This window comes from Nerophis lumbriciformis, linkage group LG01 (genome assembly GCF_033978685.3).
Source record: "Nerophis lumbriciformis linkage group LG01, RoL_Nlum_v2.1, whole genome shotgun sequence".
In the NCBI taxonomy this organism is placed as follows: Eukaryota; Metazoa; Chordata; class Actinopteri; order Syngnathiformes; family Syngnathidae; genus Nerophis; species Nerophis lumbriciformis.
This window is the reverse complement of record NC_084548.2, coordinates 16548278-16564417: the sequence shown is the minus strand read 5'-3', so window position 1 is coordinate 16564417 and position 16140 is coordinate 16548278. Positions and strand designations below refer to the sequence as shown.

Sequence of the window (16140 nt, the reverse complement as noted above, 5' to 3'; positions counted from 1 at the left end):
AAACTCGTCCGGTACACTTCCGCACCGAAACGAAACCGGTTCGATACAATTACACGTACCGTTACACCCCTATTATTTTGATTATTGTTTCTCAACTGTTTGTAAATGTTGCAGTTTATTAATAAAGGTTAAAAAAAAAAAAAGGTATCCTCAGCGCATGCGCATAGCATAGATCCAATGAATCGATGACTAAATTAATCGCCAACTATTTTTATAATCGATTTAATCGATTAGTTGTTGCAGCCCTAGTGTATTGCCTGCAGCTAAAAGCAACTGCGTGAGAACGTATACTCCAATATCACGACATAGTCATTTTCTATATCGCACAGAGACAAACCCGCGATATATCGAGTATATCGATATGTCGCCCAGCCCTATGGTATTGGTATTGGTATTGGTATCGGGCGACCTCACTCACGGATGATCGGTATTGGAAGCTTAAAACCCTGATCGGATCATCCCTAATTATTTCGAAGCATTGTTTTTCCACCTTCGACCCATGTTTGAAGCCACAACCTTTCTTCGTTCACCACACGCTCTTGTGTGGCACACTTTTCCAGATGATCCTGTAATTAAGTCATTTCGGAGCCTTGAGAAGCGCTCTGTCGCGTGCTGAGCTGAGACCAATCTGCCACTAATTGTCTCTAGTTTTAATTTCTAATGGAATTAGAGCCAGAGGGAACACGGCGTAATGAGATGCACTTACTGTGAACGTGTGCGCTCTTTTATCTGTTTACTGTAACTGATTTGGCCCCGTCGGAGGAAGAAACAAGAGTGAGTCGAGCAAGATGTTCCTTTTTGATGTTTTAAACTTGTTTCTGTTTATTCAGAGGATGCCTGCGCGTCTCCAAACTCAATGTACACGCTATGAATGATGAATGCGCCACCGAACGTCTCAGCAGTGACTGTAGAGGTGGGCAAAGAGTGAATAGAGGAACACCCTCTCTCACAAACGTATGTGACAATAGGGACCCTACCCCTTTGGCCTTGGGCGTCCATGTTGGTGCTCACTCAGTGTGCTTGTAGGCTGGAACTGGGAAGCGTGTTTACATAGCCTTGGGAGTGTTTGTGTCTTGATTTAGAGTCCAGACATTTCAACATCCAAATAAATCACTTTAGACTTGTAAACAGACAAGTAAACCTCTTAAAGAAGAGCGATGCAGCAGCTGTGTTTAGATTCCGTTTGGAAGTGTTGAGCTCGAGAAGTTCTTTTAGGGCTAAACGAGTCAAAGACCAACATGCACGTTAATATGCACGGGAAACTGGGAAATATGAATTGGAATTTGAGCTACGTTTTCGGACAAAATATGCCGGGAAAGTCACACAAACTTCTAATATTGATTACCAGTCCAGCAAGTTTCAAACATTTTCTTTATCACTTTTCAGTTGGAATGTAACAATATCAAAATATTATCACGGTATTAAGGCCACGGTACAATATTAATTTGGTATATATACGAAGGGAAATAAAAAGACTTACCGTATTTTCCGGACCATAGGGCGCACCAGATTATAAAGGGCACTGCCGACGAATGGTCTATTTTTGATCTTCTTTCATATATTGGGGCTCACCGGTTAATAGGGCGCATAAAAGGGGTCATATTATTATAATTTTTTTCTAAATTGAAAACACTTCCTTGTGGTCTACATAACATGTAATGTGAAGTGAAGCGAATTATATTTATATAGCGCTTTTCTCTAGTGACTCAAAGCGCTTTACATAGTGAAAACCCAATATCTAAGTTGCATTTAAACCAGTGTGGGTGGCACTGGGAGCAGGTGGGTAAAGTGTCTTGCCCAAGGACACAACAGCAGTGACTAGGATGGCGGAAGCGGGGATCGAACCTGGAACCCTCAAGTTGCTGGCACGGCCACTCCACCAACCGAGCTATACCGCTATAATGGGGGTCATATTATGATTTTTTTCTAAATTGAAAACACTTCCTCGTGGTCTACATCAGTGTTTTTCAGCCACTGTGCCGCGGCACACTAGTGCCGTGAGATACAGTCTGGTGTGCCGTGGGAGATTATCTAATTTCACCTATTTGGGGTAAAAATATTTTTTGCAAACCAGTAATTATAGTCTGCAAATAATGTGCCGTTGTTGAGTGTCGGTGCTGTCTGCAGCTCGGCAGAGTAACCGTGTAATACTCTTCCATATCAGTAGGTGGCAGCAGGTAGCTAATTGCTTTGTAGATGTCGGAACATGGTATGTCTTGATCCCCATATGCAGACGACAGTGGGAGGCAGTGTGCAGATGAAAAGGTATCTAATGCTAAAACCAAAAATAAACAAAATTTGAGTGCCCCTAAGAAAAAGCATTGAAGCTTAAGGAACGAAACTAGAAACTGAACTTGCTACAAAGTAAACAAAAACAGAATGCTGGACGACAGCAAAGACTTACTGTGGAGCAAAGACGGCGTCCACAATGTACATCCGAACATGACATGACAATCAACAATGTCCCCACAAAGAAAAAGAAAAACAACTGAAATATTCTTGATTGCTAAAACAAAGTAGATGCGGGAAATATCGCTTAAAGGAAGACATGAAACTGCTACAGGAAAATACCAAAAAAAGAGAAAAGGCCACCAAAATAGGAGCGCAAACAAGAACTAAAACACTACACACAGGAATACAGCAAAAAACTCCAAATAAGTCACGGCATGATGTGACAGGTGGTGACAGTACACCTACTTTGAGACAAGAGCTACAGTGATGCATGCTTGGTTATGCTTTAAAGTCATATCCAACAATTGTGACGACTTTTTACTGTCAACTGAGTTTTGTTTTTTAATGATTTCTGCTGGTGGCGCGCCTTCGGATTTTTTCAACGCAAAAAATGTGCCTCGGCTCAAAAAAGGTTGAAAAACACTGGTCTACATAACATGTAATGGTGGTTCTTTGGTCAAAATGTTGCATAGATTATGTTTTACGGATCATCTTCAAGCTGCGTTCTGACAGTCGCTTCCGGATGCGCTGTTTTACATGGCTCACCTTCGACAGCGTCTTCTCCCCGTCATCTTTGTTGTAGCGGTGTAGCGTGCAAAGACGGGAGTGGACAAAGTGTCAAAAGATGGAGCTAACTGTTTTAATGACATTCAGACTTTACTTAAATCAATAACGGAGCAGCATCTCCTCATCCGGAAACAACAATACAGGAAATGTGTCCAGTGAAAAACCGTCCAACCGGAACTCTAATAACTAAAGTTCCTTGGGTGAATAATGTAAACTCACTAGACCGGTATGTTTTAGCGCTTTCATGGCAAGTTTACTAACCGATATAAGTAATAACTTTACACTACCGTATTTTTCGGATTATAAATCGGTCCGGAGTATACGTCGCACCGGACGAAAATGCATAATAAAGAAGGAAAAAAACATATATACGTCGCACTCGAGTATAAGTCGCATTTTTGGGGGAAATTTATTTGATAAAATCCAACACCAAGAATAGACATTTGAAAGGCAATTTAAAATAAATAAAGAATAGTGAACAACAGGCTGAATAAGTGTACGTTATATGACGCATAAATAACCAACTGAGAACATGCCTGGTTTGTTAATGTAACATATTATGGTAAGAGTCATTCAAATAATTATAACATATAGAACATGCTATACGTTTACCAAACAATCTGTCACTCCTGATCGCTAAATCCCATGAATTCTTCTTGCTCGTTGTCGCTCCTGGTATGCGCCGCTTCCTTTCTTTCTGCTGTTCGATCGCCGTTTTCTGCTGCATATTTCACTACGTCCAGCTTGTAATCTGCAGTATATGATTTCCTTTTCCGTGCCATTTTTGTTCAGCCCTTCCCAGTTTTTATAAGTTACCGCCAATGTTGAAATGGTCCATTTTAATAGCTACGGACATAGCAGCAGTTAGCATCCCATGACCCACAATGCACTTCTGCCATGACCCGCCCCCGCCGAATTCTTATTGGTTGACGTGTGTGTGACGATTGCTGACATTTGCTTCGTCTCTTATGCAAATGAGATGAATAATATTATTTGATATTTTACGGTAATGTGTTAATAATTTCACACATACACTGTAAGTCGCTCCGGAGTATGAATCGCACCCCCAGCCAAACTACGAAAAAAACTGTGACTTATAATCCGAAAAATACGGTACTTTATATTAGAAATGACAACAGCAGAGGGTGAATGTCCCATAACAAGAAGATAGAGAAAAATAAGAAGCTTATCGACTACGGTGTTGGCACGGACTACAAAGGTGGAATTTTTCAAGATTTATGCAGATCCCAAATACAGATCAGCAGGTACAAGAAGGTAAGAAAAGTTGCTTTTGCATAATATTGCGAAACAAAACGCAGATAATATGTCTTACCTTATACACACACCATAATAATACTCGTATGTTGAAGCACAGTACAATCCATCCAGTGGTGCGGCTTCAAAGCTTACCAAAGTCGTACTAAAACATTTTGATAGATTTTTGAGCGCTGTGTGTAATGTTCTATATTTTTAATGGAACATATAAAATGTTGGTGTTGTTGACTTGAGTCCTACTGCCATCATAGTGCAGCCTACATGTATCTCTTATGTGTGACTGCCATCTACTGGTCACACTTATTACACTATGTACCAAATAAAATTGCTTCGAAGTCGGTAAGCAGAACCAGAATTATTCCGTACAGTAGGCTCACTGTCGAGTTTTGAAAAAAAAAAAAGGAATTTAAGTGCGCCTTATAGTCCGGAAAATACGGTAATCAATTTTAGCCCAACTATTTTGCAACACTTATTTCCGCAGCAAGGCAGTAAAACTCTGGCCTTGTCCAAATACTTCTGACTTGTTAAGATAGAGTTGTTTACCTTTACAAGTTCTTAGTTTCCACTTAATGGCAAGATACTATTTGATCTGTGCTTTTAATTGTGGTTACTCTTTCACGTTTGAAGAAGAGATACAAATATTATTTTAAAATTGCCTGGGCAGTTATTACAATAATCATGATGACAATGGTGATGGCAAGAGTTGACCATGGAACAGATCATTTCCATTATTTCACACAGCGTTCTGGGAACGACTATACATTTTCCCCGTGTAATTATTATCCCCGGTGTAAGATTATTATGGTCATGTTGGGTTTTTTGGGGTCAAATTTGAGTATTTACGCTGTATTTCTTCCCTTTAGCTCTATTATGGTAATGACAGCGCACACATAAACACACATTCTCTAAAATGATTTACAAGCACCAAAAGTTTGAAAAACGAAAACCATGCCTGGAGACAAATGAGTGCATGAATTTTTCAAACACTTTAGTGACTTCACTGTAATGTTTCTACCTTATCGCTTTTGAGTGCAGTTTGCTTTTGCGGCTGGCTCAAGGCCCTTCCTCTTATTGTTTCAATATGTCACAGCATTGTTTGAATGAGGTCACCCATTACCGATTTGGCCCGGGGCCAGCTCGACTTCAGCTGATTTAATTGAATCTCCAACATGAGTCAAACTCAAACAAGCAAAGACTGCCTTGCCATGACAGTCTCATTACTCCACATTAAGAACTCATTTCACAATGCATTGTGACTCCAGCCATGACAAATGGTGAAAGTAGATGAAATCAAATAAGTGAGGACATTTTGGAAGACTTCTTTTTGGAATTTATACTGTGCATGATCAAAAAGTCTATGTCTATATGCGTGAATGTGAATGCCTCGTGGGTTCCCATGTTTGCCATCGACAGTAATGGAATTACAGTCAATGCCATTTTCTCTGTAAAATGGAATTTTTGTCAAAGTGTTATGAATTCAACCTGCCTTGTCACTCAAGCTGGAGACAGTGCTGAGAGAGGAGAATACAATGTGAATGGAAGCTTTCAGGGCACATTTTCGCTGTGAGCACAGCAAATAATGACGCCTTTATCACGCCTGCCACACAACAAACAAAGAGGCCTTTCTTGTCATATATGACGAGACGAAATATCAGGCCCTATAATGGCATGCATTATGCATGTATCATTCATAGCATTTCTGCCGTGCGCTAAGAACATTTCCGTGTTGCATCAGCTCCAACCTCGACTAAATTTCTCAATTAAGCATGCATTCTTTGAGGGCCACTGGCAGCGCGGTCAGAGCCTACGGGGAAAAACATCATCAACAAAAAAACAACAAAAAAAAAACATATGGCCGGCTCAGCGTGCGTGCTCCCCCTCCCCATCCACAACAGGGAAGGAAATGTTGAGACTGCAAGGGCTGCGGAGTCGAGATATGGCAGTGTTTGCTTTGGGCTAGGTATCGGGCACAAAAACAAACATGGCCGCCCCTTAATGAGCCTGTTTGCCTGCCAAAGGTAAAGACAGCTGTTGTCTGCAGTGACAATGGAGCAGGCCTCGGTGCCACGGAGCACTTGTGTGTCCCCATAGTAACACAACCCTCGTGTGTACTTTGGACGGAACTTATTAAGTCCTCTTTATGGAAAATAGTGAGTCATACAATATTGTGTACAGGAGGAGTAGATCTCTCTTTAACTGAATTACGTCTAAAACCTCAGAAGTCGTTTAAAAATGTCAGATTTATAACTGCCAGTCCAATCAGTTCATCCATCCATCCATCTTCTTCCGCTTATCCGAGGTCGGGTTGCGGGGGCAGCAGCCTAAGCAGGGAAGCCCAGACTTCCCTCTCCCCAGCCACTTCGTCCAGCTCCTCCCGGGGGATCCCGAGGCGTTCCCAGGCCAGCCGGGAGACATAGTCTTCCCAACGTGTCCTGGGTCTTCCCCGTGGCCTCCTACCGGTCGGACGTGCCCGAAACACCTCCCTAGGGAGGCGTTCGGGTGGCATCCTGACCAGATGCCCGAACCACCTCATCTGGCTCCTCTCGATGTGGAGGAGCAGCGGCTTTACTTTGAGCTCCCCCCGGATGACAGAGCTTCTCACCCTGTCTCTAAGGGAGAGCCCCGCCACCCGGCGGAGGAAACTCATTTCGGCCGCTTGTACCCGTGATCTTGTCCTTTCAGTCATGACCCAAAGCTCATGACCATAGGTGAGGATGGGAACGTAGATCGACCGGTAAATCGAGAGCTTTGCCTTCCGGCTCAGCTCCTTCTTTACCACAACGGATCCATACAGCGTCCGCATTACTGAAGATGCCGCACCGATCCGCCTGTCGATCTCACGATCCACTCTTCCCTCACTCGTGAACAAGACTCCGAGGTACTTGAACTCCTCCACTTGGGGCAAGATCTCCTCCCCAACCCGGAGATGGCACTCCACCCTTTTCCGGGCGAGAACCATGGACTCAGACTTGGAGGTGCTGATTCCCATCCCAGTCGCTTCACACTCGGCTGCGAACCGATCCAGTGAGAGCTGAAAATCTTGGCCTGATGAAGCCATCAGGACCACATCATCTGCAAAAAGCAGAGACCTAATCCTGCAGCCACCAAACCAGATACCCTCAACGCCTTGACTGCGCCTAGAAATTCTGTCCATAAATGTTATGAACAGAATCGGTGACAAAGGGCAGCCCTGGCGGAGACCAACCCTCACTGGAAACGGGTCTGACTTACTGCCGGCAATGCGGACCAAGCTCTGACACTGATTATACAGGGAGCGAACCGCCACAATAAGACAGTCCGATACCCCATACTCTCTGAGCACTCCCCACAGGACTTCCCGGGGTACACGGTCGAATGCCTTCTCCAAGTCCACAAAGCACATGTAGACTGGTTGGGCAAACTCCCATGCACCCTCAAGGACCCTGCCGAGAGTATAGAGCTGGTCCACAGTTCCACGACCAGGACGAAAACCACACTGTTCCTCCTGAATCCGAGTCCAGTCAGTGAGCATCAAAATCATACTTTTTACAACACATACTGTATATTGTAACTAGGGCTGGGCGATATATCGATATACTCGATATATCGCGGGTTTGTCTCTGTGCAATATAGAAAATTATTATATCGTGATATTGGAGTATACGTTCTCACGCACTTGCTTTTAGCTGCGGGCATTACACTACAGGCTTTTCTCACTCTTTCTTGTCTCTCCTTCTCACAGAGAGATAAAACAAGTGCATCTTGTTACACACGTCACATACTGTCGCGCGTGCAACGTCATACGCCCTCGCCAAGCAGAGAGGTAGCGGAATGGGTAACGTTTGCTGTGGCAAGCGGAGCGGTGCGAGTGGTAATACGAGAGAAAGAAAGATGCGAATCTGTTAACAAATGGAGGAAGAAGAATTAATTCCCAAGAAAAACAGCACGGGGTCCATGGTCTGGCGGTGGTTTGGCTTCAAGCGGGAAGATGTTGAACAGACAACCGTAATATGTCAAGTATGCGGCAAAAGCGTTGCTACACAAAGTAGCAGCACTACTAATTTGTAGCATCATTTAAAAAGTCACCCTCGAGAAAATCAAGAGTGCTTGAAACTCGACATCCATTGCATCCGGTCTCCCCTAGGCCCTGGGGGGGGGAGTTACCCACATATGCGGTCCTCTCCAAGGTTTCTCATAGTCATTCACATCGACGTCCCACTGGGGTGAGTTTTTCCTTGCCCTTATGTGGGCTCTGTACCGCGGATGTTGTTGTGGCTTGTGCAGCCCTTTGAGACACTTGTGATTTAGGGCTATATAAATAAACATTGATTGATTGATTGATTGATTGAAACTCCGCATGTCAACATCTCCGGCCGGTGCCACACCCAACAAAATGCCGAAGCAACCAATATTGACCCAATTGAGCCTGGCGTCTTCCATTTCCAGATCAATACCGTATGAAAAAAATAGTCAAAAACAGGAGATAACGTCCACAGTAACCTACCACATGGCGAAGGACATACACGATTTGATTTCCTTTCATGTAGCTAATTTTTATTTTACAGTTTTTGAAATATCTTGTGTGACATCATGCACAAAAGTGCACTTTATTTGTTTTAAAATATTGTAGTGGCATTCTGTACAAAAAGTGCACTTTAATTTAGTGTTTTTTTTATATTTCATCTTAGTGACATCATGCATTAAAGTGCACTTTATTTGTTTTAAACTATTGTAGTGGCGTTCTGTACAAAAAGTGCACTTTAATTTAGTGTTGTTTTGGTATGTCATCTTAGTGACATCATGCACAAAAGTGCACTAATAGCTTGTTTTAAAATGTCTCTGACAATCTTGCACTTTCAGTTTTGAAATGACATGAATATTTGTGCCACTGCTTAATAACTTTTTAATAAATACAGTTTTGGTAAATTTACTTAGTTGTGATTTCCCTCTCTGCATGAAAGTTTAAAATGAGCATATATTAATGCAGTATGAACAAGAATGTTTTAATGTAGACACATAGAATCATCATACTGGTGTGATTATATGCATCAAGTCTTAATTCAAGGCTAAGGCAAAATATAGAGATATGTATCGTGACATGGCCTAAAAACATCGAGATATTAATAAAAGGCCATACCGCCCAGCCCTAATTGTAACTAGTGATGCACCAAATTTTTCTGCCAAGACAGCGAAAAAACAAGGTCAAAGCCAGATGTTGTGACGACCTAAGTATAGGAAGCAAGCGCTTGTCTCGGAGTGGAGGCAACATTTCTGCAGTAGGCATGGGCCGCTTATCGGTTTTAAGCTATACCCCGTTATTAAAAGTGACGGTTTCAAAACCGGAAATCCTTCAGGTCGCGTGTGGCTACAGCAGTGCTTCTCAAATATTTTCTATTACGCCCCCCCCCCGCTCGGGAGAAGAAAATATTTCGCGCCACCTTATTGTATTTGTATTGTATTTGTTTATTTGAAGGACAATGTGCAGTTACATTAAGAAGATGACTGCACCAGATTTAGCACCATGCTAATTTCCATCTGTAGTCTTTTTATGCTGCATCTAACATCCACAATAAAATTGCACAGGATTGAAAATACACAACAATATTAAAATTACATAATGATAAACAATGTAAAATACAAGTACAATACATAGAGGGTATGTGAGTTACAAATCAGTGGGCGGTCAAGTTACAGTATTTTAGCAGCTTCATTTAAAGTGCAGAAGTATATAAAGAGCAGCAGTTCTTATCAAAGTCCACATACAGTGCAGTAGCCATTAGATGATACCCATAACCCATGACTATAAATAGTATCATTTGTCTATCAATTGTTATAACTGTACTTCTGCATAACATTGTAAGCTTATTAACAGTAAAGGACATCTGGGCAACATCAACAAACCCTCTATCTGCACACACCGGCTAGCTAAAATGACACGAGAAATAGAAGCACAGGCATAATATTATTATGTTTTACTTTAAACAAAGTTACGATTGAGGCAGCAAATGAATCAAAAGCCATCAAATACAGACTTCAACTCCAAAACACTCTTGCTGACAAGTTGTGAGCAAGTATCCAAAACATGTTGAGATTCAGTTTTAAACTCCTGCTTACTTTTTATTTACCGTATGTTTTTCCCAAGCTTTGAACCCTGCGGTTTATTCAAAGGTACGGCTAATATGTGGATTTTTCTTCGCTAACGGCTAAATTATGGAATGGATTAAGCAAAGAAATCAAACAATTAACTAAAATGATCCACTTTAAGAAACAAAGTACAGTTTACAAAGTACAAGGTAGAAGAATACGGATAAACATCTTGAACCTTATTTAAAAAGCAGAAAATCTTATTCATCTCATAAAGGATTAATAAAAACATCAATTAAGTTTCTGTTTTGTTTAACCATCCGTTTAACTGCCGTGTTACAGGCACCGTTTGGAAACAATTAAGGTATGTAAATATTTAAATATTTCATTTCACAACGTACCAGTATATATGAAATGAATTATATTTATATAGGGCTTTTTCTCTAGTGACTCAAAGCGCTTTACATAGTGAAACCCAATATCTAAGTTAATTTAAACCAGTCTGGGTGGCACTGGGAGCAGGTGGGTAAAGTGTCTTGCCCAAGAACACAACGGCAGTGACTAGGATGGCGGAAACGGGGATCAAACCTGGAACGGCCACTCTACCAACCGAGCTATACTGCCCCATTACCAAATTACCAAAAACGTTATGGTCCAAATGAAAATAAATCCCAACAAGTGTATATCTGCTGCTTATAGTCCAGTGCGGCTAACAAATGAAAGAATATTTTTATCTTCTGAAAATTTGTAGATGCGGTTTGTAGTCCATGAAATACGTTATTTGTTTTCAAAATCTTACTAAGAAGTGTCAATTTACTATTACTATTATTGAACGCATCATAATAATCCCCTCAATTCCCCCCAAAAATGGATTAACTCGCTGGAGTATAAAAGACAATATAACATACATACATAAACGTGGATGCATATGAAAAAGTGCAATATATTTATCTGTACAGTAATCTATTTATTTATATCTGCACCTTATTGATTTTTTATCCTGCACTACAATGAGCTAATGCAACAAAATTTTGGTCTTATCTGTACTGTAAAGTTCAAATTTGAATGACAACAAAAAGGAAGTTTTAGAGGAGAAAATAATTAAAACATTTGTATGCACGTACAACACTTAGAACCTTTAGCATATCTGTATGTGGAAATAAATGATGGAATGGATTAAGTAAAGAAGTTAAACATTGTACTGATATGATCCAGTTTAAGAGGTTGTTCAAAATAATAGTGCTTACAAAGTACAAAGAAGAAGAATTATGAGAAATACTTTCAACCTTATTGAAAGTAAGATATTCGTCATCTCAGTATGTTAATAATGACTGAATTCATTAATTACATATTACAAAACTGTTGTGTATACTAATTCACAGATGTTATTTTATTATATTAAAAGGTCAGTAAATGATTCTATATAATTGTAAACGCTCTGAAGTGGGAAAGGGGTAGGATTGAATAAGCTTTGCTTCTTCCTATTCTTTTTCGGACATGATGTAAAATGAAATGATATGAAATTGTGTGATGTATTATACTGTAAGTGTGTTCATGTTCGAAATAAACTAAAAGAAATAAAGAAAAGAAAAGGAAGTTTAAGTCTAATTTATGTTGTGATCTTCTTGAGCCACACAGTGAGTGATTGATTCGCATCTTTTCCTTTTCCCTTTTTTTTTTTTTTTACGAAGAAAATATTTACGTTGTCGTCCGTGCCTCAAAGAGGTTTGGCGGAAAATAAGGAAGTACTGTTGTGTGTCTGGGGAAGGCATGGAAGCGTGGCGTGTTTGGGAATACTGTTGGAATTGGGCCGGTTGTTAGCTTTAGATTGGCAATAAAAGTTAAAAATATCGTCTGACTTTTGACTTTTTCTGGAGGGTACAATACAATATATTACTTTAATTTTTTTTTACGTAAAAAAAATAAAAAAAATAGGGTGTGGCGGCTATAATTTTACTGTGGCGGTGTGCTCCAATCAGTTGCATTAAGGGGAAACATAGTTCAAACTTTGATGCAATCTAACAATGTACATGTACATTTTTTTTTACTCTTCAAAGCCATATTGCTTAAGATGGTGAATGTGTGTTGAGAAGTGGGCTTTTTGCCAAAACAGAACACTCATTATTGAATTGTTTGGAAATATTTGACCTACTTTGCTTTTTAGTCTCAGTCCTTTGAGAGCGCAATAACCACCGTAAAACCTCTTCTGGTAAAAGTGTTGCCTCATAAGGACACTAATGCACATGGATTTAGGCAAAGTGGAGGCCACTGTGAGAACATTTGTACATTTCTAGCTGCACACTTCCAACTCAGCGCGCTGCACTCCACACTAGTGCTAGCCTAAAGTAGGAATGCCATTGAGATGCATTTTGTTGGGAGAAAAGACCGGGTAAGAAGGCAAACATTAAATGTCCGACTGTCAACAGCATCAGTGCGTGGTCTCTGTTGAAACAACCTCCACCATCATCCCCCCACTCGGCCCCCCCCCCCCCCCCCCCGACCCCCCTGCTTTCCTGGCTTTGTTTACAGTACATTCTGAGCTATTGAATGGACACATTTTCCTATTGTTGTTCTAGCTTCTAATAGGAGAGATGTCACAGAAGCATTCACAGCATTGGAATGAGCCCAGTGTTCAAGGGCAAACTAAATAGTGGAAATTATGTGACTGAAATGGCAGAGACAACTGAATACAAGTATCAGGAAATTGTATTCAAATTAGGGCTGGGCGATATATCGATATACTCGATATATCGCGGGTTTGTCTCTGTGCGATAAATAAAATGACTATATCGTGATATTCGAGTATACGTTCTCACTAGGGGTGTGGGAAAAAATCGATTCGAATTCCATCCATCCATCCATTTTCTACCGCTTATTCCCTTCGGGGTCGCGGGGGCCGCTGGAGCCTATCTCAGCTACAATCGGGCGGAAGGCGGGGCAGCACGGTGGAAGAGGGGTTAGTGCGTCTGCCTCACAATACGAAGGTAGTAGTCGTGAGTTCAATCCCGGCCTCAGGATCTTTCTGTGTGGAGTTTGCATGTTCTTCCCGTGACTGCGTGGGTTCCCTCCGGGTACTCCGGCTTCCTCCCACCTCCAAAGACATGCACCTGGGGATAGGTTGATTGGCAACACTAAATTGGCCCTAGTGGTCGATTCGAATTCGAATCGCGATTCTCACGTTGTGCGATTCAGAATCGATTGTCATTTTTTTTTTAAATCGATTTTATTTTTTCATTTGTTTTAATTTAATTTAATTTTTATTTTTTTATTTTTTTAAATTAATCAATCCAACAAAACAATACACAGCAATACCATAACAATGCAATCCAATTCCAAAACCAAACCCGACCCAGCAACACTCAGAACTGCAATAAACAGAGCAATTGAGAGGAGACACAAACACGACACAGAACAAACCAAAAGTAGTGAAACAAAAATGAATATTATCAACAACAGTATCAATTAGAGATGTCGATAAATGCGTTTAAATGTAATATCGGAAATTATCGGTATCGTTTTTTTTATTATCGGTATCGTTTTTTTATTTTTATTTTTTTATTTATCAAATCAACATAAAAAACACAAGATACACTTACAATTAGTGCACCAACCGAAAAAACCTCCCTTCCCCATTTACACTCATTCACACAAAAGGGTTGTTTCTTTCTGTTATTAATATTCTGGTTCCTACATTATATATCAATATATATCAATACAGTCTGCAAGGGATACAGTCCGTAAGCACACATGATTGTGCGTGCTGCTGGTCCACTAATAGTACTAACCTTTAACAGTTAATTTTACTCATTTTCATTAATTACTAGTTTCTATGTAACTGTTTTTATATTGTTTTACTTTCTTTTTTATTCAAGAAAATGTTTTTAATTTATTTATCTTATTTTATTTTATTAATTTAAAAAAAGTACCTTATCTTCACCATACCTGGTTGTCCAAATTAGGCATAATGATGTGTTAATTCCATGACTGTATATATCGGTTGATATCGGTATAGGTAATTAAAGAGTTGGACAATATCGGAATATCGGATATTGGCAAAAAAACATTATCGGACATCCCTAGTATCAGTATTAGTTACAATTTCAACATAGCAGTGATTAAAAATCCCTCATTGACATTATCATTAGACATTTATTAAAAAAAAAAAAAAAAGAACCCATTGCCTCCCTGCTTGGCACTCAGCATCAAGGGTTGGAATTGGGGGTTAAATCACCAAAATTGATTCCCGGGTGCGGCCACCGCTGCTGCTCACTGCTCACCTCACCTCCCAGGGGGTGATCAGGGGTGATGGGTCAAATGCAGAGAATAATTTTGCCACACCTAGTGTGTGTGTGACTATCAGTGGTACGTTAACTTTTAAATGTAACTTGAAACCAAGCCTTTAGCAATCAATATGTTTACATGCACTAAAGAAAACCAAGTTATTGCATGGCTTCAAACTAGCTTCATAAAAGACATAAACACCTTAAGAAGAGTGTGTTCGCCTTTTGTAAAATCGAATCAACATAGCTAGATTATGCAATTGGAAACACATTACACATCACATGACAGATTGAGCATGTTAACTGGGACTTCACATACTTTTATACCTGGGATGATAATCAATACATCAATTAATCCCTTGATAAATGAAAATAAACTTGATAACTTTGCTGTCATCAATACATTTCCACCTTTGTGTGTGTTTGTTTCGTTTCGTCGTTTCCAATAAGGGTACTAGAGGGTTCACTCTGTACATCGCTCTCAGCACCTGAGCGTGTCCATTCAAAAGCAGAAATAAATGAACACTGTGAACGATCTCGTTAGCCATACACAATCTTTGTATGTCCAATTTGTTAGAAACTAATGGCAACAAAAAAAAAAGACAACAAAACAAACCACCCTACCCAGCTTTCCCAACTGTGGAACACAAGATGTTGAAGTGCGCTTTTTGCTAACAAAGATTGAAAGTTCATTTTATTTTTGTGTTTGTTTAAAGTTATTGACTTTACAAATACAATGGTAAACAATACTAATTAGAAATAAAAGGGTTACTTACATTTATTATTACTATTATATATTGTGATTACATTAGTCCTTAATTTAATCACAAAATAATGCTGACAATAATATAATTTGGCGTCAATAATTTGTAGGACAATATATCGCCCAGCAAAATGTTTTTTATCGTCCACGCCTGCATAATGTACATGTACTAAAATAGAAGAAACCTAATTACTAGAGCAGGGGTCGGCAACCCAAAATGTTGAAATAGCCATATTGAACCAAAGATACAAAAACAAATCTGTCTGGAGCCGCAAAAAATTAAAAGCCATATTACATACAGATAGTGTGTCATGAGATATAAATTAAATTAAGAGGACTTAAAGGAAACTAAATGACCTCAAATATACCTACAAATGAGGCATAATGATGCAATATGTACATATAGCTAGCCTAAATAACATGTTAGCATCGATTAGCTTGCAGTCATGCAGTGACCAAATATGTCTGATTAGTACTCCACACAAGTCAATAACATCAACAAAACTCACCTTTGTGCATTCATGCACAACGTTAAAAGTTTGGTGGACAAAATGAGACAGAAAAAGAAGTGGCATAAAACACGTCCCCGAAAGTCGGAGAAAGTTGTACATGTAAACAAGCTACGGTGAGTTCAAGGACCGCCAAAATTAGTAGGACAAAACGGCGCTCGCCAAATACTCGAATCAGTGAAACATGTTTAATATAAACAGTGTGCTTTATAACAATTAGGGAGGTTTGTGT

The 16140-nt window shown here is 40.0% G+C and overlaps 1 protein-coding gene across 4 annotated transcripts in view; it reads left to right on the top strand.

The window, feature by feature from the left end:
- Nucleotides 1-16140, top strand: part of LOC133616704 (TOX high mobility group box family member 2-like) — a 270313-nt gene that overhangs the window by 70684 nt on the left and 183489 nt on the right. The gene's annotated exons all lie outside the window — the stretch shown is intronic.